The sequence below is a fragment of the Acinonyx jubatus genome, chromosome C1 (genome assembly GCF_027475565.1).
Source record: "Acinonyx jubatus isolate Ajub_Pintada_27869175 chromosome C1, VMU_Ajub_asm_v1.0, whole genome shotgun sequence".
NCBI lineage: Eukaryota > Metazoa > Chordata > Mammalia > Carnivora > Felidae > Acinonyx > Acinonyx jubatus.
The window spans coordinates 121405827-121430664 of NC_069381.1; the positions used below are offsets into that span (position 1 = coordinate 121405827).

A 24838-nucleotide genomic window follows, 5' to 3' on the forward strand; every position below is an offset into this window, starting at 1 on the left:
CCATCAGCTTGTGGAGACAGTCTCAAAGGTGACTCTAAGTAGGCTTACAGAAGTAATGTGTCTAGAACAATTGAGTTTGGGGCTAGGATATTCCTTTAACATGATTTCTGGAATTGCTTCCCCTCCCCCAGGTGGGCATCAGGTCCAGGGTCCTGCATAAAGCAGGGAAACAGAGTCGCCTGGGTGGCTCCGTCGGTTAACCATCCTTCTGTTGATTTTGGCTCAGGTCATGATCTCATGGTTCATGGGTTCAAGCCCTGCATTGAACTCTGTGCTGGCAGTGCAGAGACTAGTTGAGATTCTCCTTCTCTCTCTCTCTCTCTCTCTCTCTCTCTCTGCCCCTCCCCCACTCATGCTCGCTTTCTCTCAAACTAAGTAAGTATTTAAAAAAAACAATAAAGCAGGGAAACAGGGGTAGGGGGCAAGGTTAGGAAGGTGGTCATCAGTCACCTGTCTACACTGGCTCCACAAGCCACCAGTGCTCTCCCTGTCATGGTCTCTTCAGCTCCAGTGTACTGTTATCTTGTGGGCAAGGGAAGTTTGCCCTGGATCCCTGCCCTGTGCTCCTGACACACCCTGCAGTCATTTTCTCTGGGTCTTTCCAAGCCCCTACTTCTCTGCTAGGGAACAGGGCTTGATTTCCCAGTGTTCTGGCACAAATAGTCCTCTGCTCTTCCTCCTTCACGTCCTTCTTGATCCTAAAGAAAATCTTTCCCCCAGATAATATAAACTATCATATAAAGAAAGTACAAAGTCAAAAAAAAAATGTTAAGAATATTCCATTCCTACCCCTAATTAAAGGCAGACAATAGCATTTTGCTTTTCCTGAACCTAGATTGTCTTCAAAAACTAGTAAAATATAATAGACTTATCAAAAAAACTTTGACTTTTAATAGATGTCCAAATAACTTGTTCGTGTTTGAAAATAAATACTTACACAGAGTAAAGTGTATTTTATATCAAACAAGTTTGAAGAGCCATGTACTATAGCATTCTGTAAAATAAGCAAGACAAAAAGCTGGTCTTGTTTTGTTTATTTTTTTAAAAAAGCAAATACCTTTACATATATTAAGTATAATGAAAAATATGGTGCTATCAAGAAGAGAGCACTGAAACAGGCAGTAAATAATCTGAGTTCTGTTCCAGAATGGTCCACGTAGTTACTGTGTGAACTTGAGAAAATCACTTAGGCTCTCCTAGTACCACTTTCTTTATCTTTAAAATGGGTATCATTGTGGGGAGTGCCTCGGTGGCTCAGTTGGTTAGCATCTGACTTCAGCTCAGGTCATGCTCTCCTAGTTCACAAGTTCAAGCCCTGCACCGGGCTCTGTGCTGACAGCTCAGAGCCTGGAGCCTGCTTCAGATTCTCTGTCTCTCTCTCTCTCTCTCTCACTCTCTCTCAAAAATTAACATTTTTTTAAGTGCTTATCATTGTGGGGTGCCTGGGTGGCTCAGTTGGTTAAGCATCTGACTTCCACTCAGGTCATGATCTCATGGTTTGTGAATTCAAGCCCTGTGTTGGGTTCTGTGCTGATAGCTTGGAGCCTGGAGCCTGCTTCGGATTCTGTGTCTCCTTCTCTCTCTGCCCCTTCCCTGTTCATTCTATCTCTCTTTCTCTCTCTCTCTCTCAAAAATAAATAAACATAAAAAAAATTTTTTAATGGGTAGCATTATTGAGAAATACAATTCCTCGGAAATAGATCAAATGAAGCCCCAGCCATCAGAGCATTCTGGGTGTTTCCCCAAAGTCGACACTGGCTCTTGGCAAGTCAGGGAGACTCACCCATGCTCTCTCACTTACTCCTTTTCACAGTCATTTCCACACATCAACTGAAGCTTCCCTCTCAGAATCTTGCACCTTATTGCCTCCACGTCTCCCCTCTAACAGAGGAAAACAATTTGGAAAAACTTCAGAGAAAGACATTCGTGACTTTAATGTGTTAATCCTTGCAGAAAAGTTAAGATTTTTAAAAACAAACATCCTCGAGAGAAGACAATGCTGAACCCAGGGACTGGGATCAAAAACTCCACGGCGCCCGACTATAGAGCTTTAAATTTGAACACAGCGATCTTCCTGGCATGGCTCAAATCATCCAAGTAGGTGGCTTAGAAGTGAAATCATATGGAGCCCAGATTTTTTTTTCCTCACCAAAAAATCTCAGCTTCCAATTGAAGAGTAATTGAACAGAGTGACCTCAGGCTTTGTCTCCCAACAAATGCAGCTGTAGCAGCCAGCCTAACAGATGTGATTTACCAGCCTGTTTGACCAAAGCCATTATCATGGAAGATATTACTTACACGAAATACATTCTCTCTTAAAACAATAATCAGTATTAGACTCCTGTCACCTTCCCATTCAAACTGTGTAATACGCTGAGATGTGCTGGCTGATGAAATAAACGTAGAGGAGAAAGTCTTTGGAGCTTGTTTTAGTCCTGCCTTGCATGAGCAAGCTACAGAAGCCAGTAAGAGAGAAGGAAGGGATGGTCACTGGGAAGGTCATCATGAGGCAGGTCAGGGTTCACTTCCCTTTTTTTTCCCTGCCACCTTCACCCCTAGAATGTGTCCGTCTGTCTGTGTGGTTACTGGCATAATAACTCACCAGTTATGCCACAAGGGAAGTCCTTGCAGTTGAGAAAGGCTTGCAGTTGAGACGTTCCATCTGAGTCATTTGAAAGACCAACACTAATCACAGAGATGCTGGGTCCCCATCATTGACCTCTGGGGCAGTGGGCAGAGGCTTCCAGTGTTGACTACTTGGAGCAATTTGGTAGTAGAGCCAGAGAGGATGGAAGGTACAGAGAAAACCTTTTCTCAGAAGGAGAATTGACTTTGGGGAAACACCCAGAACGCTCTGATGGCTGGGACTTCATTTGATCTATTCCCAAGGAATTTTATTTCTCAACAATGATACCCATTTTAAAGATAAAGAAACTGGTGCTCAGAGAGCCCAGTTCACAAGTTCACACAGTTCTATCCTCTCTGGCTCTACTAGAAAGGCAGAGTCCAAGGGACTCCCAAAAGCCCATCCAAGGCCCTTCCTCTGAGTGTCTGTACCTCTGTACCCCTAGTGAGATAATGTTACCTATTCACTCTGGACACCTGCCCCTGACAGGGAGTGGGACTTAATGCAGGGTCCTACCCACTGTGGAGGAAAAAGGTCCTTGGAACCGGAAGACCGAGCTGCGTACAAATGTCAAGTACCCTATTTTCTGGCCTGTGACCCTCGACAAGTTCCATAATTTCTTAGACCCTCTTGTGTGACTGTCCCTTGTGAAACGGAAGTAACATTGTATGAGGGTTAAAGTGCCAGACTAATGGTTAAGTGGTTACCAAATTCACCCAACAAATATGTATTGACTGATAATTGCAGTTGGCACCTGGCATTCTGCATTTCTATGCTACCTTTATTTGCCAAAATAGTGGTATTTTGTTGGTATAAAACCATAAACTTTAATTTTTTAAGTTAAAAAAAACTTTAACCTGAAATATATCTGAAAAGTGATATAAGGCATTAAAGTCTTAATTTGAATAATCCAGAAAGCATTTTTCTCTCCCTCAGTAAGTGGAAGAAAATGACAATAAACAAAGCAAAGATTCTATTTCAAGAGTCCCACTCTGGATCAAAGACTTTCTGTGTAAATGAAATATGTACATGGAGGTGTTAAAATTAATACAGGTACCTCTGTGGTGGAAGCTCTATCTATACACAATGAAATAAAGAAAATAAGAACAAATCAGTGTATTCTTCTTTGAAACAAAACCTTCAGCTTGGTAGGAATTCAAAGATTGCATTCCCTGAACAGGAACAGTTCAAAAAGACCCCAACATGTTTAAAAAGAACTCAACATGTTGAAGACGAAGCAGTCAGAAGAAAATATTTGGAGTTAACTTATGACCATCTCCTCTGTACCCATCTAATAGGATCTCAAAAAAGGCGGTTTCATCAGCTGCAAAATTTTGCGCAAAACTCACTTGTCAATGACTCAAAGATGACAAAATTATTACACACTGTTATTTTCTTTTCCATTATGGATATTACCTAGCATTGGCACAATTAGGCATCTTAAGAGATCTTAACATTTTAAGAGATCTTTTGGTGAAGTTTATTTTAAAAAAATAGTCATTCTAGGACACCAGGATTACCAGTGAAGAGATAGAAAAGGAAAGAGAAAATGCTGAATCACCTTGGCAATCAGAACTAGAGATGATCATCTGGTGGGTGGTTTTCAAACATTTGGATTTGGATTTGAATTTATTTCTCCCCTCAGGAGAGTGACTCGGGATATATAATGAAATGTTTGGGTAGTTTAAGGAGAAAGCATCAGAGAGGAATGTAGATGATCTGGTGAGGAGCATGAAGCAGGGACAGGAGGAAATCAGAGTCATGACAAAAGGAATCTTTAAATTAGTCTTACTAAAGCTGTTGATTATTTTTCCTGGTTTGTAACAAATGCAACCAAAAAACCAACCAAACAAACGAAAAGCAGCAACAATATTAACAAAGGGCATGCAACATCAAACCAGATGGGCCTCAGCCCATTCCTAACCCTGCAGGAAGGGGTCCCACTTTCCCCCAGGAAATACTTGTAAAACAGCAAAGAAACAGAAGAACTAATTATAGGAAGATTTGTCAGAATTAAAGAAAAATATAAAGAATTTTAAACACATATCTATTTCTTTCCAGCAGTGACAGTAACATCAATGAGATCTGTGAGTGCTTCCCAGATCATTTGCCAAATAAAGATGGAGAATTTGCTATTGTTACTGAAAAAGAGTGATTTTAAATTAACCTATTATAGTGGAGATTTAAGTATTCCTACAACACTTATTTTCTTTAACACTTTAAACATTAATCTTTTTAAAACTTACAATTCTAGAGTAGTCATTACCTTAGACACTTGTTATTTTGTAGGAAGAAATTTAAACACCTCAAAATATCATCAACTCTAAATTTGATCATATCTAAATTCATGGGACTCAATACCAGAAACCTTTTTTAATAAATGTAATTCCAAAACACTTTACTGATATCGTGGGATTACAGTTGTTCTTACACCCCACCACTACAAGGAGATATATTGCAATTCAAACCGCTATAAGCAAAAGTTTCTTTTATCATTCATTCAGTAAGCAAATATCTATTGAGTGCCTACTATGTGACAGGGCCTTCTTGGGGTTTACATTTTACCTGGAGAAAGAGACAATAACAAGTCAGGGATTAAATATAAAGTACGTGTATCAAATGACAGTAAATTCAAATTCAAATTCTTTCCTCAAATGAAGGAAAGAAATGGTGTAAGTTTCTTGTTTTTAATAGGATGATCATGGGAAGGAAGACATCATTCACAAAGTGACATTTAAGCAGAGGTCTAAAGGAGATGAATGAGCAAGACATGAAAAACATCTAGTGAAATTGCATTCCTGCAAGTGCAAAGGCCCTGAGAGTGGGCTGGATTTGTTTCAGGAAGCCAGTGTGGCTGGGAAAGAGTGCAGTGGACATAGACAACCACTACCCAAAGGGTCAGCAGACAGCCTCAAGCTGTGTCTAGGTTGCAGAGAGCCACCTTCCACCAGGTCCCACCCTTCTCAGAACAGCATTCAGCTGATGAGGCAGGAATAGAGGTGCAGTCTTTGAGGCCTTACAAGAGGCGACTGTGGCAGGTCACATGTGCCTCCAACTTCCTTGTAGGCAGCCTGGAGTCTTACCAGGCTGCTTCACTTTGACTTATTTCTCTTTGGCCCACCCTGCTTCATCCCACTTCTGTCCATGGGTGTTAAGTCCTCATAAATATGAAGCCCCACCAATCCTGTCTCCAGTGTCTTCTTCCGGAAAACTCAGCTTGCCACAAGAGTGAGCCAGGAAGAGGATAGTTGGATGGAAGGTCAGAAAGCTATCTGGGACCTCGACTGTGGCTTTTACTACAATAAGAGCTCTGGGAATTTTGTAGCAGTGAGATAGCTTGCTTTGTCATGAATAGAATGGAGAAGGGTGAGGGCAAAAGCAGGATGGAGAGAGCACAATCCAGGTGACAGATGAAGGTTTGTACCAGGGAGTAGTGATGTGGAGGGGGCTTGGGAGAAGTGGCAGGATTCTGGATATGTTTTGAAGAAAGAGCCTTCAGAACTTACCGCTGAATTGGATGTGGGTGAAAGGAAAAAGAAAAGTTATGGGTGACCCCTCTGTTTTGGACTGAGCGACTGGAGGAAAAGAGTTGCACATTTGCAGAGAAGATCAGAAGTTCAGTTTCAGACTTGTGGCACTAGACACTTTGTAGACATCCAAGGCAAGATGCCAAGGAGACGGTGGAATTTGAGAGTCTGGACTTCTACAAGAAGTCCAAAATAGAGATATAAATTTAGGATCATCAGCATATGAATATGAAAGCCATGAATTGGAGAAAGAGTGAATGTAAATGAGAAGAAAAGACATCCAAGGACCAAACCCTGGACATTCATTACATTTCCATCCAACATTGACAGATTGACCAAATGCCCAAAGCACATGAGCAAACATGTGAACTAGGAAAGGTAAAGAGGAAACACACCAAGACAAAAGGGATTGCAGGTCCTCATCCTGTTTACTAAACAAGGAAATTCAGGTTCACAGGTGATACAACTCTACCTGATGCTTGGAAGCAAAGAGCAGCATATGAAGCAACATACCTCTGACTCTGGAGCCAAGGCATTTTCCTTAAAACAGCCTGCCCAGAATGGGTCCCCTAATCTTCATTAACGCAACCTTTATCAATCAAGTCAAAGCTTAATTTTTCTTGTCACTAGTAAAACTCAAGTTGTAGATCACCTAGAAGTATGACTTTTACTATTAATGAGCAAGTAGAAAGTATGAAGAAAAGTATGAAGAAAAGTAACCACAGAGCTCTAAAAATATATTCTCGGAGCACCTGGATGGCTCAGTCGGTTAAGTGACCGACTTCAGCTCAAGTCATGATCTCATGGTTCGTGGATTTGAGCATGGCTCGGGCTCTGTGCTGACAGTTGGGAGCCTGAAGCCTGCTTTGGATTCTGTGTCTCCCTCTCTCTCTGCCTCTCCCTCCACCCTCTCTCTCTCTCTCTCTCTCTCTCAAAAATTAATAATAATGCATTTAAAAAAATAAAAACCTATTCTCATTGAAAGAGAATAGTATGAATCATAATGCACATATAAGTTTTTTAATGTTTATTTTGAGAGACAGAGAGAGAGCATGAATCCATGTAAGTTTTTAATAGAAATCTTTCTCTTTCTATACCTACATTGGAAGGACAGATAAAAGGCAGGTATAAAGGCAGATGCAAAAAAAAAAAAAAAAAAAAGAGTAAGTGTCTTTAGTTGAGTGCTTCTCAAACTTACTGTGCAACTGAATTACATAGAATCTTGTTAAACTGCAGATTGCTTCAATAGGATCTGGAGTAGGGTCTAAATTTCCGCATTTTTAACAAGTTCCCAGGTGTGCTGCTGCAGCCTCTGGTCCACAAACCACACCTCCAGGAGCAATGCTTCAGTTAACATTATCTGATAAGAGGGTAAATTGACCATGTGGTAGAGGAAAAACCCCTGCAGACACCAGCTTATCAGGAGATCTTACATATTGGTTCACATTCACAGAGAGTGAAGATTTTGATTATAAGCAGAAAGATTCCAAGTGAATAATACCTGTACAAACCTGAGAAAACCAGAGTGAGAAATCATAACATTTTACCGAAGAAAAGATCAAGCAATGATTGGAAACAATAAGTCATTCTGTTAAAATTGTACCAAACTATGCAGAGGTCTTCTATATTTCTTTAAATTTTACAATCTAATTTAATCTATACGTTCTATTTAAAATATGTTCTATTTATAAAGGTAATGTTTATACGAATATTTTCATAGTGTACTTCAGTATTTGGGGTTATTTTTAGAAGAATAATTGGGTGGGGATGCTTTTCCTATTTTCTTTGCTTCAGTAGTCTCAACAGTTCTCAATCCTGACTGCACATCATACTCTGGAGAGCATTAAAATTGCTGATTCCCAGGCAGGTCCCACCCCTAGGAAATACGGTTTCCTTACTCTGAGGATGGGCTGTGGGCATCCATGAATTTTAAAGCTCCACAGGAGATTGTAATGTGCAGCCCGAGTGAGAACTGTTGAATTTAACCAAACCCAAAATAACTTGTGGGCTTCTTAAGACTATAACCCAGGAAACGCCACACACACAGTGGCAGAGTATCAGCAGGAAACAACTTCTGGAGACTAACCTTGCACACCTGAACTTACAAAGTTATAGCAAACATCATAAAGGATTAAGCAAATCCTTTGATCTCAAAAACTTCTGAAAATCTAGTCACTTCTCTTTCCTCTTTCCATTTTTCCAAATCAAAGTCTTCAGACAGATTATCTTTAAGCAGGTTTCAAAAGACTCCCACTGAAATTGAAATGTTGGTAGTTTCCAGCAGATATCAGAATGAAACTGATATGAAGAACTATTCCTGAAGTGTCAGAATTACCTATTGATCCTATGATGCTTCAAATTATACAGGACAAGGAAAAGATGGAAGGAAGGAAGGAAGGAAGGAAGGAAGGAAGGAAGGAAGGAAGGAGTAAGCTCCTTTAAGAGAACATTTCATTTTTTTCCTGTTGAGCTGATTTCAAGCAGAAATCATTAAAAAGTAATTTTTATGAGCACCAATTTCTAAGTCTAAGTCTAAAAGTGAAAGGGCAAATTAAAAAATAAACTTTATACCTCACAGTCCATATGGAACAGTGCCATAAAGATAGGACACTGGGAGTGCCCCGTACAGGTGAGTTTGCTCAGTTTGTTGAGAGACAGAGGGAAGATCAAGGTGAATTAATAACATCTCCATGTAAGTCAGTTCACTTCCCTCTATTCTCCAACTATTGACAGCACCCTTAAATCCAACCAGCATTTTAGAAAAGGTGTTCTCTTGAGCAATAGAGAAATGTAGTGAGTATCAGTAAATGGCTCATGGCAGATCTATCCCACTCACTGGAAAAATCAATCACCCTTACATATGAGCAATGGCACAGTTCCACCACAGTACCTTTGGTCCTTCTATCTGTTAACCAGGAAAACAATTTGCCTTTTTATAATGGAAAATCCAGTACGAATTTCACATGTAGGCTGCTTCTTCTTTCTCTTTGATTTTGCTTGGGTTTCCACAGGCAATCAAAGTGTGATATGAAGAGGACATCTGAGAACCATCCTGAGAGTTTACTCTTGGTTTCCCAAACAAGGAGCCACTGTGGTCCAGGGACTCCCCCTCTCCCAGTGTGAGGACCTGCACTGAGATTCACTTTCCACAATAGTGCCCTAGCCCTGAGAATACCTGATCATTGGCAGCTAGCTTTCTAGAATACCTCCTATAAGAAAAGCTGACACCTAGTTCCAGACTAACCAGCACCAAAGTAGACTATTTTCCCTTCACGGACAAAGTGACTATCCCAGTTAAGCTATGGAAAGGGGACACAACAGGGGGGCATGTTTCTTTCCTGGAACACAGACTCACCATGAGCCCAGCAAGCCTCTCTATGAATGAAAGAAGTATTAGGGTACCCTGTCTTCCCCTGCCAGCCCTGTAGTTTATCTCTGCCAGGCTTTCTAATATATCCATAGTTAGCTGGCAGATCTACAGTGGCCTCACCCATGTGTCTGAATGTTACCTGGCTTTTGACTGGGGTGCACCTCAGTTCTCTTCCACACAACCTCTCATTCTCCACTAAGCAGTATATTATTTTGCTAGGGCTGTCATAACAAAATACCACAGACTGGGGGCTTAAGCAATAGACATCTATTTCCTCCCAATTCTGCAGGCTAAAACCCTGAGCTCAAGGTGTCAGCAGCTTTTCTGTCTTCTGAGGACCTCCCTCCTTGGCTAACAGATGGCCATGTTCTCCTGTGCCTTCACGTGGTCTCCTGTGTATGTGTATCTGTGTCCTAACCTCTTCTTATAAGGACACTAGTCATACTGGATTAGAGCCTACCCTAGAGGCCTCATTTAACCTTAATTACTACTTTAAAGACTCTGTTTCCAAATATAGTCACATTCTAAGGTATTGGAGGTTATTCAACATATGAATTTGGGTGGGGGGACACAATTCATCCCATAACAGCTTACATGTGCTCATTCATATAGTGGTCACATGGTTCCAAGCACATCAAGAGAAAAAGTCCCAGTATACAAGCACTTTTTAAGCCTTTGCTTGTGTTGCGTTGCTTAAGTTCCATTAGCCAAAGTCAGTCTCAAGGCCAGAGTCAGTATAGAGTCAGTGTGGCACTATCAAAGGACTGGGATAGAAGGAGGGGAATAATCTGTAGGCATTTTTGCAGTCTACCACATGTTGTGATAGAAATAGAGAAGAATTGGGCTACTCTAGCCCCTGGAGAACTTTAACCTGGTAGGAGTATAGTTCAGATATCTCTTTGTAGAAAAAGAACTTCCAGTATAATAAAATTCATCCTAATAGGTTGTGACATATTACAGTGTCAGCATGAAAAGTCATCCAATTTCCCTATAAAATGAGAAAAGCAATCCCCACCCTTCCCTTCCTCACAAATACCTATGAGATCAAATGTGGAAGCTCCATGGAAGAAATATACTCAATCATCTATGAGTCCCCCTCAGTGATGTATTACACTGATCAAATCTGAAGTGTCTTAATCCAAATAATGTAGCTATTTTTAATCAATACCAAGTCATTTAATAGAGATAACGTTGCATTAGGTGTTGACCTATCTCCAAAATTTTCCCAAATACTGACTTTTAACAAGACATTTCAAAATACAGGAAGTCTTTCAAATGACACTTTGACTGTCACTGCTCCATTTCTGTCAAGCTAAGCTCTCTGTCCATTGGTCAGTAAATAGCATAAAATTTTCAAGGTCCATTTTGCCAATTCAATTTGAGTGGTGGTAGAGTCTTAAGAGGTTCAAAGAACCAATGAGCACAGAAAATGAGTTTTTTATAATAAATGCTTCATAGGAAAAAACAAGGTCAGACATCTATCTTTACCCAATCTATTCTTTTAAGACACAGCTCAAGTCTTTTCTGTTCCATGATACTTTCTCCGACAATGAGTGCCCTCCAAGATCTCTCCTTTTGAACTTCAAAATATTTTATTGAATGGGCTGGGTTTAATGGGAAGCAAGCAAAAACCAATTTTATTTTTTCTCACCTTTCCATAAGTTTGATTAGCACTGACATTCCTTATTACCTTCTTTGATAACATTTGGGGCAGATTCCTGCTGCTTTGGCCACTTTTAGACATGAAAATGTCCAGTGGAAACTAATCATAGCAGAACATCAATCCAGCCCAATCTTATAATCATGCAACTTTAACATAGGACAATAGGATATTCAAACTGCTATTGAATTAAAACTTCTCCTGCCCCCCATCTGGCACCTTCCTTGGCTGAGGAAGCATGTGATGAAGCATGGGGTGAAGCATGCGGTGAAGAAGAAGGAGAAGCAGTCACCTTTGCCACCCTGCCCCTCTTCTTTGCTCCACATCCTCTCCTACTTACTAACTGCTGCCATCGCTGAGATATGGAAATGGTGTCCTTCTGCCATTGCAGATGTCTGAAGCAGACGCTTCCTCTCCCGATGTGCTTTTGCTGGTTTCTGGGGATTCTCCGCTTCTGACTCCAGTTTTGTTACCTCATACAGTGCTTCTCCTCTGGCTGATTGCTTCTGACTCCCACTTTATTTCCAGAGATTTATCTCTCAGTTAGGGTGGTATCAACTCTCCAGATGATCTCCCCTGGCAGGGACCCAAACCATCTCCCTTCTGTGAGGCCATATTGCAGGAAATGTGCTCCTTTGCTCCACTGTCAGCAGGAGTTCACCATCTCTTTCTTGTTTCTGCTGTCCCAGGGCTGTTGGCCAGCCACAGCATCAGCCATCGGTATTTATTCACTTCAAACAAGAAGCAGGTATCAGTCTCTAAGTCTGCCAAACTCCAAGGAAAGTGGCCAGCTTTCTGAGTAGTTTTCTTGAAACTTCTCTTCATTTGGCTTAAAATCATTTAAATCATTTGGCATGAAAAGTACTGATGAGCAGTGATAGAAGAAATGCACAAAACCCTCTAGACTCCCTCCAAAGAAACTCCTTCTTTCAGCTTTTCCCTGAAGAAGTGAACAATGGGCTAATAAGACAGACCAACTGCACAGTCTCTGTACACACTCTGCCTAAGTGGCCAGATCTAGCACATAGCCCTGTGAGTGTGGATACCTGGTACCAGCTGATTTGTCCTCTGAAATCTTTACTGGAAGTCTGAGGCAAGTGACATCTAATGACTTGTTACTCTTCTATATGCATCGTTCTTGACAAGATTGCCTTATTTTACTGAGTACCACTATAAGATTAGCTGTATTTAAACCTTGGGAAGATAAGAGTTTGAAGAAAATGGAATAAATGAAGAAGAGACCATATTTTGTATTCTTGAGGTCCTCGCAAACTAGTGGAGACTGTAGTAGAAACTTTCTGGAATTATATATCAGCCCCATGGCCTAATGCCCCATTTCTTTGGAAACTCACCCCCACACCCCCTGATGGGCCACAACAGCCATGTTTGTATGGTAATGCTATTCATTAGGCATTGCTCACTTGGACCTATGGCTGACATCTTCCTCAAGATGAGCTAATTAGATTACTTTCTTGGGAGTTAAGGATTGGACTGAAAATCATATCAGACTCTGCAGCTGGAAAGGTAGGCATTTTCTACCTTGCAGAATAGAGAAGAGAAAATCAACCTACAGAGGAAGAGAGAGAATGGGGCAAGCATACAAAAATACACAGAAATGAGGGGAAGAGAGAGAGAGAGTCTGTGAACTTGGTTTCAATGACCTCCCTATTGACTCATTGCATCTCTGCCCTTTGGCTTATGATAATGCCTGCATCCATACAGGAATTCTCTTTCTCTCTCTCTCTCTCTCTCTCTCTCTCTCTCTCTCCCCTCCTCTCTCTCTCTTTTGCTTAAGCTAACTAAAGTTAGTTTCAGTTTCTAAAATCTGAAGTATCCTAAGTAATGGAAACATAATATATACATAAAAAGGAGTTGAGAACAAGACAACAGCATATAGGTAAAAGTGGCTGATCAGGAAAGACACCACAGAGAATCGGTATTTGGGGTGATCTTCAGAAGATGAGTGGGACTGCTATGGGGAAAGTGGGAAATAATCTAGGTAGAGAAAATAGGATGAGCATGGAAAGGAGGTGGAGAATTGAACATTTAGCTGAGGTGCCTAATATGTCAAGAGGAGTCACTGCAAAGAAAATTAGATGAAGGTCAGATTTTAGAGAATCTTGAAAGGCATGTAAGTTTGAAAGGTTTTTTAGCTGGAGTAACATGATAGGATCTGCGTTACCAAAGCTAATTATTATAACAGTGTTTAGGAAAAATTAGAAGATAAGGGGACTAGATATAGGGAAAGCAGATGAAAAAGGCTAATGGGGGGACCAGTCTAGGTTAGTGGGTATTGGAAGAAGGAAGGAAAAGTCCAGTTTGGCATTTTAGTTCTGGAATCAGAGTAAGGAGTGTGATGGTCCCATGGCAGAAACAATTCCAGATCTAAATGGTGCCAAACATGACCATGTCCTAGCCCATTTAATGAGTAGCTACTGCCATGGTACACTGCTGTTGAGCAAATTACATACATGCTGTAGCAGACACATGCTGTTTCCCAACCAGCAGCAGCTTCCCCTTTCTTTGGGGAGCAGCACTCCAATCTCTTTTGAGAATTTGGGTCAGGAAGCTTTTCTAAATTCGCATGTCTCTCTGTTACTGTAGAGCTTCAGATGTGATGCAGGCATCAATGTCTCTGCAATGTCTTTGTCATGTAAAGGGACACACAAGGCACGTTCTGACTCTGTAGCCCTCAACCCTAGGCTTATAAAACCCCCATCCTGGACTCACCTGTGTGATTCCCACCCCCAATCAGACAACACTGGTGCAAAGAAGGATCTGTAGGTATCAAATAGCTACCATAAAATTAGTCTTTTTATATGTTTATTTATCTTGAAAAAGAGAAAGAGAGGGGGAACACAAGTCAGGAAGGGGCAGAGAGGGAGAGAGACAGAGAGAGAATCCCAAGCAGGACTGACACAGGTTCAAACCTATGAATGGTGAGATCATGACCTGAGCTAAAATCAAGAGTCAGATGTACAAATGACTGAGCCACCCAGGTACCCCATAAAATTAGTCTTTAAGTTACCCCTTAACCTCTACTTAGTACTTGGCACGATCTAAAGGTGTTAGGCTACCTGGGATTGAATGTTGGCTCCCCCACTTACCAACTGGGTGACCCTGGGCAAGGTAATTAACGTCACCATGGCTCATTATCTTCACCTACAAAATAGGGATAACAGTAGGGTCTATCTGAAAATGATATTAGGAAGATTAAATATCTTAAAACTCACAAAGTGCTTAGGACAGTGTTTGATACATTGAGAAGGCCAAAAACATTAGCTTACAATATAAGAAGCACTTGAACACATTGGCAAGTTATTGTCCAAAAAGAGTAGCTCAGTTTCTCATTGCACAAGAGCTGAGACTGTTGTGTCTGGCACATTTTCTCCACATGTCCAATAAACAAGACTGCCCATAAGGTAATATCATCAATCTACTTAAGGTTATATTTGTACAGAAAATTCATCCTGGTGGGCCTATTCCAATGATACAGCTAAATTTGAAGTCAGAAATTTCGTCAGGATTATACTAAGATCTTTTGATGAATGAAGTCTTTGGCTGGTAACACCTGTTCTAAATTTTTTCCTAATAAATGATACATACCTTTGAGACTAAACCAGATTATTTTGCCAATATTTGTGACATCTGCATCTCTTTTTTTTTTTTTCTTTTAAGTAAAAACTGACTGTCTTGGGTTTGAATAACACGTGTTCATGTGCCAACACTGTTTCCCCCTCCCCCACCGTCACCCAATACCAATCCTATCTGCCAAGTTCACATGCTGCCTCAGACCTTTCCCAGCCCACAGGAAGATAGCCACCCTTACTCTTTTAAAGATAATAGGAAATAAGATCCGGGGCGCCTGGGTGGCTCAGTCGGTTAAGCGGCCAACTTCGGCTCAGGTCATGATCTCGCGGTCCGTGAGTTCTAGCCCCGCATTGGGCTCTGTGCTGACAGCTCAGAGCCTGGAGCGTGCTTCAGATTCTGTGTCTCCCTCTCTCTGACCCTCCCCTGTTCATGCGGTGTCTCTCCCAGTCTCAAAAATAAATAAACGTTAAAAAAAATTTAAAAAAAAAAAGATCCGCTTGCCACTTAGGGTGATTTTGTCAGAGAGATAGATCTAAAAATTATCACTCTCTCAATAGAATGGTGACTCTGTCTCCCCAATCACTTTAACCAACATTGCAAAACCCCCAAAATACTGAGAATTAGTGCTGTAGTCATTTACTGGGTAATCTGACTCTCAATGGACAGGATATGAAGACAGCCACTTTAATGAACCATATGAAGTTAACTATATGATTTCCTTAAAGTCTCTAGGCTCCTTCCTTATTATATCATTAGAAAGCCAAGGACTTGGACCTTGCATAGTACAGTGCAAAGAGTTCAGGGTAGGAGCCCTGGATCCAAGTCCCAGGCCTACCATTTACTTGCCATGAGATGTAAGAACAATACTACTTGTGCTGCTAACCTCCAGAAGGTTCCAGTAATGAGCCAGGGTGATCATTCATGTTTGTGCACATGCTTTGTATACCCTCAAATGCTCTGCTACCACAATATAGATTTCCCAACACTCACAGAAATGTCTTGGGTAAGATATACCTGGGATATGCCACAAGGCCTTATATGAGAGGAATCCATTAAAGCGATGTCATTCATGTTTAAAGACAGTGCTCACTCATGACTAAATGCCCCATTTAAAGGACCTTGAGGATAAGCTCCACTTTGAGTTTAGTCCCAAGGAGCAGTTATCATCTATCAAAATTTTATAGGATTCTTGTATCTGACAAGAAAATTATGTAACTTTATTTCACTTTTTTGGAGCCAAGATCAATGAAAAACTGTTAAATTAGCACATCTTAGGCGCCTGGGAACATCTATTCTTGCTGTTCCTTTCAAAGTGTGAGTTCTACTGTTATTTTTAATTTGACTCTTCTACATTATATTGAATTGTATCTGAGAGCTTCTTTCACAAGAAGAAGGAATGAAAAGGAGATATCAGTGATGACTGACTGAGAAGTATTTCCAGAAGAAAACAAATACATGTCTTGTAGGTCAGATAGACATTTACTTGGCAGTACTTTCCAGGGCTTACTTTTGGCACTCAGATTCTCTGATTTCATCTGCATCCAAGGCATTATGGCAACTTTAAGATTATCCAGGACAAAGGAAACAAAACCCAAGAAGCCCACATGAGTCCACAGCCCATGTAGGGGTCTCTCTCCACATGCTACACACTACCCACTACAGTCTAGTGGGGAAGGCCCAAGGCCGGGTCACTGTCTGTTCCCTGGGACTGAGGACAATTGGAGCAAGAGATCTCAGGGCCTACAGCAGCATGCTCTTTTTCCATGGAATTACTCTAAAGGCTTTGTAATAAAGTTAACAAACATGTAATGTTTACCCACTATGTGCCCGGATCACATTATAAGGAACACAAACGCAAATATAAGACACAATTTCTAATCCCAGGGAATTCATGGTGTGGCAGGGGAAGAGGCATATGTTGATCGAGCCATAATAGAGGACACGGTGGGATAAGAGATAGATGAGAAGCATAAATCAGGGCCGGAGGGGCAAAATGAGAGGCTGAGTGGTGGGCTCAGAAGTCCAACTGCTGCCTGGGCACAAATGCCTACTTAACAAAATGTGTGACTCTGGGCCAGACACTTAACCTCTCTCTCTGTGCCTCAGGTCCTTCATACAGTCGGGATAATAATACTACCTACATCACTGAGTTGTTAGGATGCCTGAATGAGTTAATATGGGTAAAGCACTTGGAACGGTCCCAGGCATATATTGCATGGCATGTTGGGATGAAAGAATGGCACTTTCGTTCATCCCAAAGAGACAGAAAACAAAGATAGTGACCAGTCCCATCTCCTTGTCAAACAGACAACCCTGGTAAATCATCTAATGACACTTGCTAGCAAGGAGACCCCTGGAGAAACAAAGCTCTTACTCCCCAGACTGGCCCCCTTCATCGTGCCACCTGAGAGACCACTCCACAACCACTGGGGCAATAGTGTGCATTATATGCCAAGCTTCATCAAAATGTTTTTAATGCTCTTAAAATTAACTCGAAGGATTCTTAAAAATTAAAGAATCGTTCAGTTTCTCTTTTGTGCAATAGCAAGCTTCTTCCCATTTACTTTTGGGATTCAACTTTCATTTAAAACTTTTGATAATCTAATGGTTAGTTTCCTTCAGTAACCTTAATTTTGCCTCAAATATAAGGGGAAAAGTCCTCATAGCATCCCCAAATAGCATCTAAGGAAGAGAAAAGTTGGAAAGAGAAAGTGGATGCAAAAGATTAATGTCTCTCTTTCCAAACTTTGCCCATGACCTGACTGTTCCTTACCCATAGGGAAAAGAGGCCAGAACCCCATGGCCATTGTATGGAGAACATCTTGGGAGCATCCCGACCTGCCTGAAGAGAGAGCCATGCTCATAAATGTCTGAGCATAATCAACTAGTTGTTGTAAGTAATAAGCTCTCAGGATCAGAGATAGATACACACACACATACATGCATAGATGATAGAAAATTAAGTAAATAATGTCTGTTTTTTAAGTCAAGAAATGTTTCATCACCCCAAATACTTTCTCCAATCCAAGATTTACTCTGAAATCTCACCATTAACATGCCTTTCAGTTAAGCCACACCCTTTACAGGCAAATTTAATAAATTTAAATATTCTTAAGATTGACAGTCCACTGTCTCTCTAACACCTGGGCCTGAACCCGGTCATCAGACTGCCTTCCTCCTGACTGGAGGAACAAGGATTCTGGAAGATGGGGAGTCTGCAGAGAGCCATAGCATGACCAGCAACAGAGAAAGGAGGAAGGCAGTGCCCAGGACGATTTCCCACCCTCACTATTTGGTTGAAAGCTGATCCTAGACCCCTGCCTTGTCCAGATATCATCCACTGACTTCATAGAAAGGTCAGGAAAAGATTTATCATTCAGTCTTTGTTTCTAGGCTTGTAAGTGGAATTTCAGAGAAGTGACATGTGGGAGGGAGATATGGTTCAATTGGTAGGTAAATCATAGCTTGGTTAGCATACTTTTTAATTGCCAGAAGAAATAAATGGTAAGTGGTTGAATTGCAGTTGGTGGTGACATTGCTCTGAACTGCTCAGGCTGTAGGAAAAGAAACAAGTGGGAAGGAAAATACCCAAAGAACAGCCTTGTCACGGGCATTTCCAATGCAACACAGCCAGCCAAATCAATCAGGGTTAAAAAAAAAAAAAAAAAAAACTGGCTAAAGGCCACCCTCTCATCAATCCTGGAAGAGAAAACCATAGCAACATATGTTCCCTTAAAAATGGAAAACAGCAATTCATTTCCAAAGTAATCATTTCTAGTGCCTGCCTCAACTTTTTATGCCTCTCTGAACTTCCTGGGTATATTTACAGAGCAAAACTTTCTTCCTGTGTGTGTGTTCATGCTGTGTTTTATTTGCATTGCAGAATATCACTGTAGCCCTCCCAGTCCTTATAAATTAAGTTTATTTTGAGATGAGAGGAATGGAGCAGAAGTAGTCCCTGCTGTGACTTAATGTTGTAAGAGTTTATTTCTTTGTTTTTCTTGGGAAACTATATTGATGGGGCAGGCGGGGGAAAAAAACCAAAGATAAAAAGTCTCCCCCCAACTCCATGTCTGTTTTGACTCTCATTTTTAAAAAGCAAATGTATCCAAATAATCTCCTTCCAGATGTACTCAGATCAAATCGGGACACTGGGTAATTGAGAAACAAGATTTCCATCTGCTCTATCAATTGAAAGGCAAAAAGTGGAAAGGAAAAAAAAAATTGAACCACTCCTCTGTTGCCTGTGAGCATTGTAAATGGATGGATAATTCAAGTGCTGGAGGACTTGGAAAGAGCTGAGATCCCTGAGTGACTGACAAGTGTAGCTCCAGGACAGCCATGCAGGGTGGCTGTTCTCCAAGTCTTTCTCCAGGGCCAGGGTACCACCCTGGTGCCCCACTCCCTTGACTGTTGTGTCCCCAGCACCCCACCCCACATTGGCCAGCAAGCATGCGTGCATGTATTCATCTGTTCAACCAATATTTGTTGGGCTCCCACCACCTTGAATTTCAGTTACTCATTTGAATTTCACCATGACTATGTGAAATAGGTGCGGGTAGGCAGCTCATTGTTGCCCTGAAATGTTATTAAGTCCCATACTCTATGAATCATGTCACATACCCTGCTTTGTCTTTCAAACTAGATTAGAAACTTTTCAAAAGCAGGAAGACTAGCTGCAAGGGCTTGTCTTTCATTGCTCACATTCTCTAGAGTGACTTCCAACAAAGAACACTGAATATAACAAGGAAAGCAAAATAAACCCATTAAAAAAAAAGGTAGATTTACTTCACTTTTAAATATAGGGATGTACCCAATAAAACAAATCTCAATCACTGGAAAGAAAACATTTTCTCCAGTCCTAGCCCTCCCTGTTTCTAGAGTCAGAAATACCACCTTTGGAGCAGATTGCTGCTCTCAGAAATGGCATTTGAGAGGTATTTCTGACTTATTTAGGTTAAAGCAAGTGCTTTAAGTGCTCATTCTTTCTGGAAGAATTGTCTAACCAGATGCCTTTGTCCTGGTGAAAAGCTCTGCAGTTGGAGGTAGAAGTCAGTCCAAGCCCTTCCCTGGTGGGTATGTGCATCTGTGCATTTACCCCAGGGCCTGGAAACCTTGTGACCAGAAGAGAAGTGCACCCACGACCCTGCCTGGAAGGACAGTGAGGCTCCCTAAAAGAAACTTACTACCAGCAGGAGCGTCACTCAGCTCAGACCCTGCTCCTTAGTTGGGACCTGCCTCTCCACTGAGGAAGGTGCTTGTGGAAAGTGGCCACATGCCATTTGTTGTAGACTGAATTGTGTCCCCTACCCAAAAGCCCCTAACCCCTACATGACTGTATCTGGAAATACGGTCTTTAAGAACTAGTTAAGGTTAAAGGAAATCATAAATGTAGGGCCCTAATCCAATAGGACTCTGGCCTTATAAGAAGAGAAAGGTCTCTGTCTATCCCTCTCTGTCTCTCTATGTCTCTCTCTGTCTCTTTCTCTCCACCATGAGAGAACAGAGAGAAGGTAGCCCTCTGAAAGCCAAGAAGAGAGCTCTTACCAGGAACCAACCCTGCCTGACCTTGATCTGGGACTTCCATCCTCAAGAGCTGTGAGAAAATAAATATCTGTAGCTTAAGCCACCCAATGTATGGTATTGTCTGACAGCCCACGCTGACTAATACAGGTACTGTCTATCTTATTTTGTTGATTAAAAAACTAAGTTCAGAAAGGTTAAGTAATTTGCTCAAGATCACATAGCCAGTAAGGGACAGAGCTAAAATCCTATAGTGCATTCTTCTCCTTTTGCTGAACTGAAATTCTGATGGAAAGCCACGTTTACTTTGATCCACACTGTTACAGGAAGGGGAGGTAAGCTCATTAGGCAGGCAATAATGAGAAATGTATATGCCATTATAATAGCCTTACATGGCCTGAAATAGTGAAAAAGCAAGGCTTACCAAAAATCCTTGCTGAATAAATAAATGAGTAAGTAAGTGAATGAATGAATGAATGAATGAATGAATTTCTCCAGGCTAGAGCTAGCAAGGCTTCATGGAAGAGGTTACAATTAGGAAGCTGGCATTCTTTCCCCAACACCTAAGTCTTCCCTTGGTGAACATTCTCCCCACTGTCAGATGTCATGAGGGTTAGTCCTTCCCTGGCCACACACCAGTGGACACCTGGGCTTTGCAGACTGAATGTCTCCTGCCTGTCCCTATAGCATCTTGTATGGCAGTGACAACAGACAAATATGTGCACTCTTCTGCTCTCCTTTTCCTGTGTTCACACTTTTCCTGCAATCCATGTAGAGGCTTCATACACTGAATAAGACTTTTTGTTTCTCTTTTTCCTTCATCTGTGCAGGAGGCCTCCATGTTGCCTGGAGACCCAGAGCTGACCTATAGAAGGAATGAAGACTTACATATGTTACTGCTAGAACAGCAGAAGAACTGAGACAAACAGGATGTGCCGTGTGCACAACAACAGCATTGCACAGGAAAATAGAGAAAGGAGGAGACCACACTACCCCCACCCCATTCTGCCCTCAGGGAGTCTAGGAGAGGGGCAATAGGAGGGAATAGAATGAGGTGTGACCTTGGGAAAAATCTGCAAGGGAGGCAGGACATTCTGACCTGGAGGGCCAGGGCAAGAGGAAGGGCTGCTCAGGAGTCAGGACCTGTGTGGCTAGCTCCAGTGAGTAGCAGGGAAATTAACCCAGAGAGTGAACGCCAAGCCACCACTGGGGGTCACTCACCGCTATTCACCGCTATTCAAGGCTCCACATTATCCAAGCAGGAAGCCCCATTACTGTCCATCTGATGGTGCTGGGGCAGGGCTTTCCACCCTTAGCTGCCTGTACTCTGCCTGTGGATTCTCCACCAGAGGGGGAGGAAGCACACTCACCTGGACCCCTCCCGGGCTGAGCCCCGCCCCTACTGCCTTCTCTGCTCTCCCCTTCCATTCAGCAATAAGATAGTAGCTAACCCATAGAGCTTACCGTGTAAGCTATACATGTGTGTATATATACATATAAATGTGTGTATACACGTATATATATCATTCGTACTTATTTACCCCTTACTACAACACTCTATGGCAGATACTAGTATAGTATCTCCAGTGTATGGATAAGCCTCTCTGTGGCACAAATAGATTAAATAAACTGCCTAAATTCATACAGAACTGAACATCAAACCTGGCTCCAGATCTCTGGTTTCAACCACTATTCAACATTATCTCTCATCACCCAAGATACATGTTGGACCCCTTGAAACAGAGGGTATGAATGTAAGAGGTAGTGGTTTGGGAAGTGGAAAGAGCAGACCGGCATGGTACTTCACTGAAGTCCCCCACCCCCATTACACGTGATCCACCCTCTACTTTGTATTGGACTGTCTGGGTCTATGGTCTAGCTCTCATAGTGGAATTAAACTCCCCCAGGTGAGAGTCCTGCCTTATTTATCTTGATACATCCTTCTCAAGGACAATACCCTCATGCATAAAAAGCTGAGTAAATGGTAAGTATATTTAATTACTGGAAGTTATTAACAAAAGCTTTAGGTTTGAGTATGTTTTGAGCACCACTCAGGGTCCTAGAGCACCTCTCAAAGAGGCACAGACAGATACGTCACAGCGCTCTCCTGTTTGGACCAATAACCAGTCTTTCATTCTCTAGAGAACTTGGAGGAAGAGACCAATTTACCTTTACTAATGTAAAGCATTACATTACATTACATTACATTTTATCTTTACATTTTAAAGATACATAACCTCAGTGCATCTCACTGATTCTGAGTGATAGGTAAAATTAAGTTATACCCTTACTATACAGGTAAAGAACCTGAGGCATTAAAGAGGTTAAAACATGTATCCAAGATCATACAGCTACTCAGTAGCAAAGCCAGAACTGTAAGGCTAATACCTATTTCCCAACTTTCAGTCTGGCATTCTTTCCTCTAGACCTGGAAGCATCCCTTGGACAGTGGATATATTTCTCATTCTCAGAATCCATAAGCTTTATCCCACAAGTACCTTTCTCAGGCTGCACACTTGCTGGAAAGGATTTGGGGGAGGCATTTCACATAGAGCCTTGCTAGCTAAGCTTTCCATGGGCCAGCAGCATCCCTAGGAACTTGTTAGAAATGAAGAACCTTTGGCCTATCTAGTATATATTGAACCTAAATCTGCATTTTTTTAAGTTTATTTATTTATTTTGAGATAGAGATAGAGGGGGGAGGGACAGAGAGACAGACAGACAGACAGAGAATCCCAAGCAGGCTCTGCACTGTCAGCACAGAGCCCAATGTAGGGCTTAAACCCATGAACTGTGAGATTATGACCTGAGCCAAGATCAAGAGTCAGATGTTTAACCAACTGAGCCATCCAGGTGCCCATAAATCTGCATTTTAATAAGATTTCTGGGTGATTTGTATACATGCAAAATTTTGAGAATCACCTCTATAGAACACCTGCCCACAGGGGCAATCAGCAACAGATAGAAGTTGAATGTTCTCAGGTAGATTCCATGAAAGTTTCATGGGTATTTTATGTAGCTGACCATATTCAGATACTGACTTGGTAAGCATCACCTGGTTCTCATTCACAACAAGCAGGTGAAGGAAGTGGAGCATACCTTGGACATGGACCTGTTAGGAACTTCAAGCAGCACCCACTGGGGGAATGCACAAATAAGCGCCATGTACCATGAGTCTCTCCCACATGAGAAAACTAGGGGAGGAGGGGAGCCTGGGTGGCTCAGTGGGTTAAGCCTCTGACTTCTGCTCAGGTCATGATCTTATGGTTCATGGGTTTGAGCCCCTCATCTGGCTCTGTGCTGACAGCTCAAAGCTTAGAGCCTGCTTTTGATTCTGTGTCTCCCTCTCTCTGCCCCTCCCCCCACCACCTTCTCTCTCTCTCTCTCTCTCTCTCTCTCTCTCTTAATAAATAAACATTAAAAAAAAAGAAGAAAACTAGGGGAGGGGACACCCATCTAGACACATATGCATGAATTTTAGGTCCATAAATAAGGTACTGACTGGCACCATTCTCTCACCGCTGCCCTGGGACACTGTGGTGCTCAATGTTCAGAACACACAAATCTAATTCTGCTTGGCATAAACCAGAAAAGTGACTCTGCATTACAGACGATGCTGCCTCAGCTGATTTCATGGATGTCTGTCCTCTGGTCAATGGACAAGTGGTAGGCTGAGTTGAATTCAGCCCCCTCCTCCCACCCCAATTCTCTGTCAGCTCTCATGCCAAAGGAAGTCTGAATCAAACACTATTTTTGATTTTTTATGAATTGTCTCTACAGGATGGTGTTCAGCCTATAACATGCAGAATGTTTTAAAGGACCAGCTTTTGAAACTTGTCTGGAAAAATTAAACATGCTGATAAGATTTTCCTCACCAAGAGAAGCACTTGCTAAACTGGTATGAATTTGTCCACTAACCTTAATGGTACCATAGTAGGTTGAATAGCCTTCCCCCAAAATTCATGCCCATCAAAACCCCAGAATGTGACCTTACTTGGAAATAGGGTCCTTGCAGATATAATTAGTGAAGATGATGTTATACCAGATGAGGCAGAGGTGGGCCCCAATCCAATGACTGGTGTTCTTATAAGGAGATGGATATTTGGGGGCACCTGGGTGACTCAGTGGGTTAAGTATCCAACTTCGGCTCAGGTCATGATCTCATGGTTCGTGGGTTCGAGCCCCGTGTCAGGCTCTGTGCTGATAGCTCAGAGCCTGGAGCCTGCTTCAGATTCTGTGCCTCTCTCTCTCTCTCTCTCTCTGCCCCTCCCCTGTTCAAGCGCTCGCTCTCTCGCTCTCGCTCTCTCTCAGAAATAAAGACATTAAATATATATATATATATATATATGTATATATATATATATATATATATATACACACACACACACACACATAAAGGAGAGAGATATTTGCAGATACACAGACGAACGTAGGTAAAAAGGTCATGTGAATGTGAAGGCAAAAATTGGAGAGATACAGCTACAAGCCAAGGAACCACCAAGAACTGCTGATAACCACAAGAAGGCAGGAAAAGGCAAGGA

General features: G+C 41.8%; 1 long non-coding RNA gene across 1 annotated transcript in view; it reads right to left on the reverse strand.

Moving 5' to 3' along the window:
* LOC128314005 (uncharacterized) overlaps nt 1-24838 on the reverse strand; it is a 53692-nt gene that overhangs the window by 4048 nt on the left and 24806 nt on the right. The gene's annotated exons all lie outside the window — the stretch shown is intronic.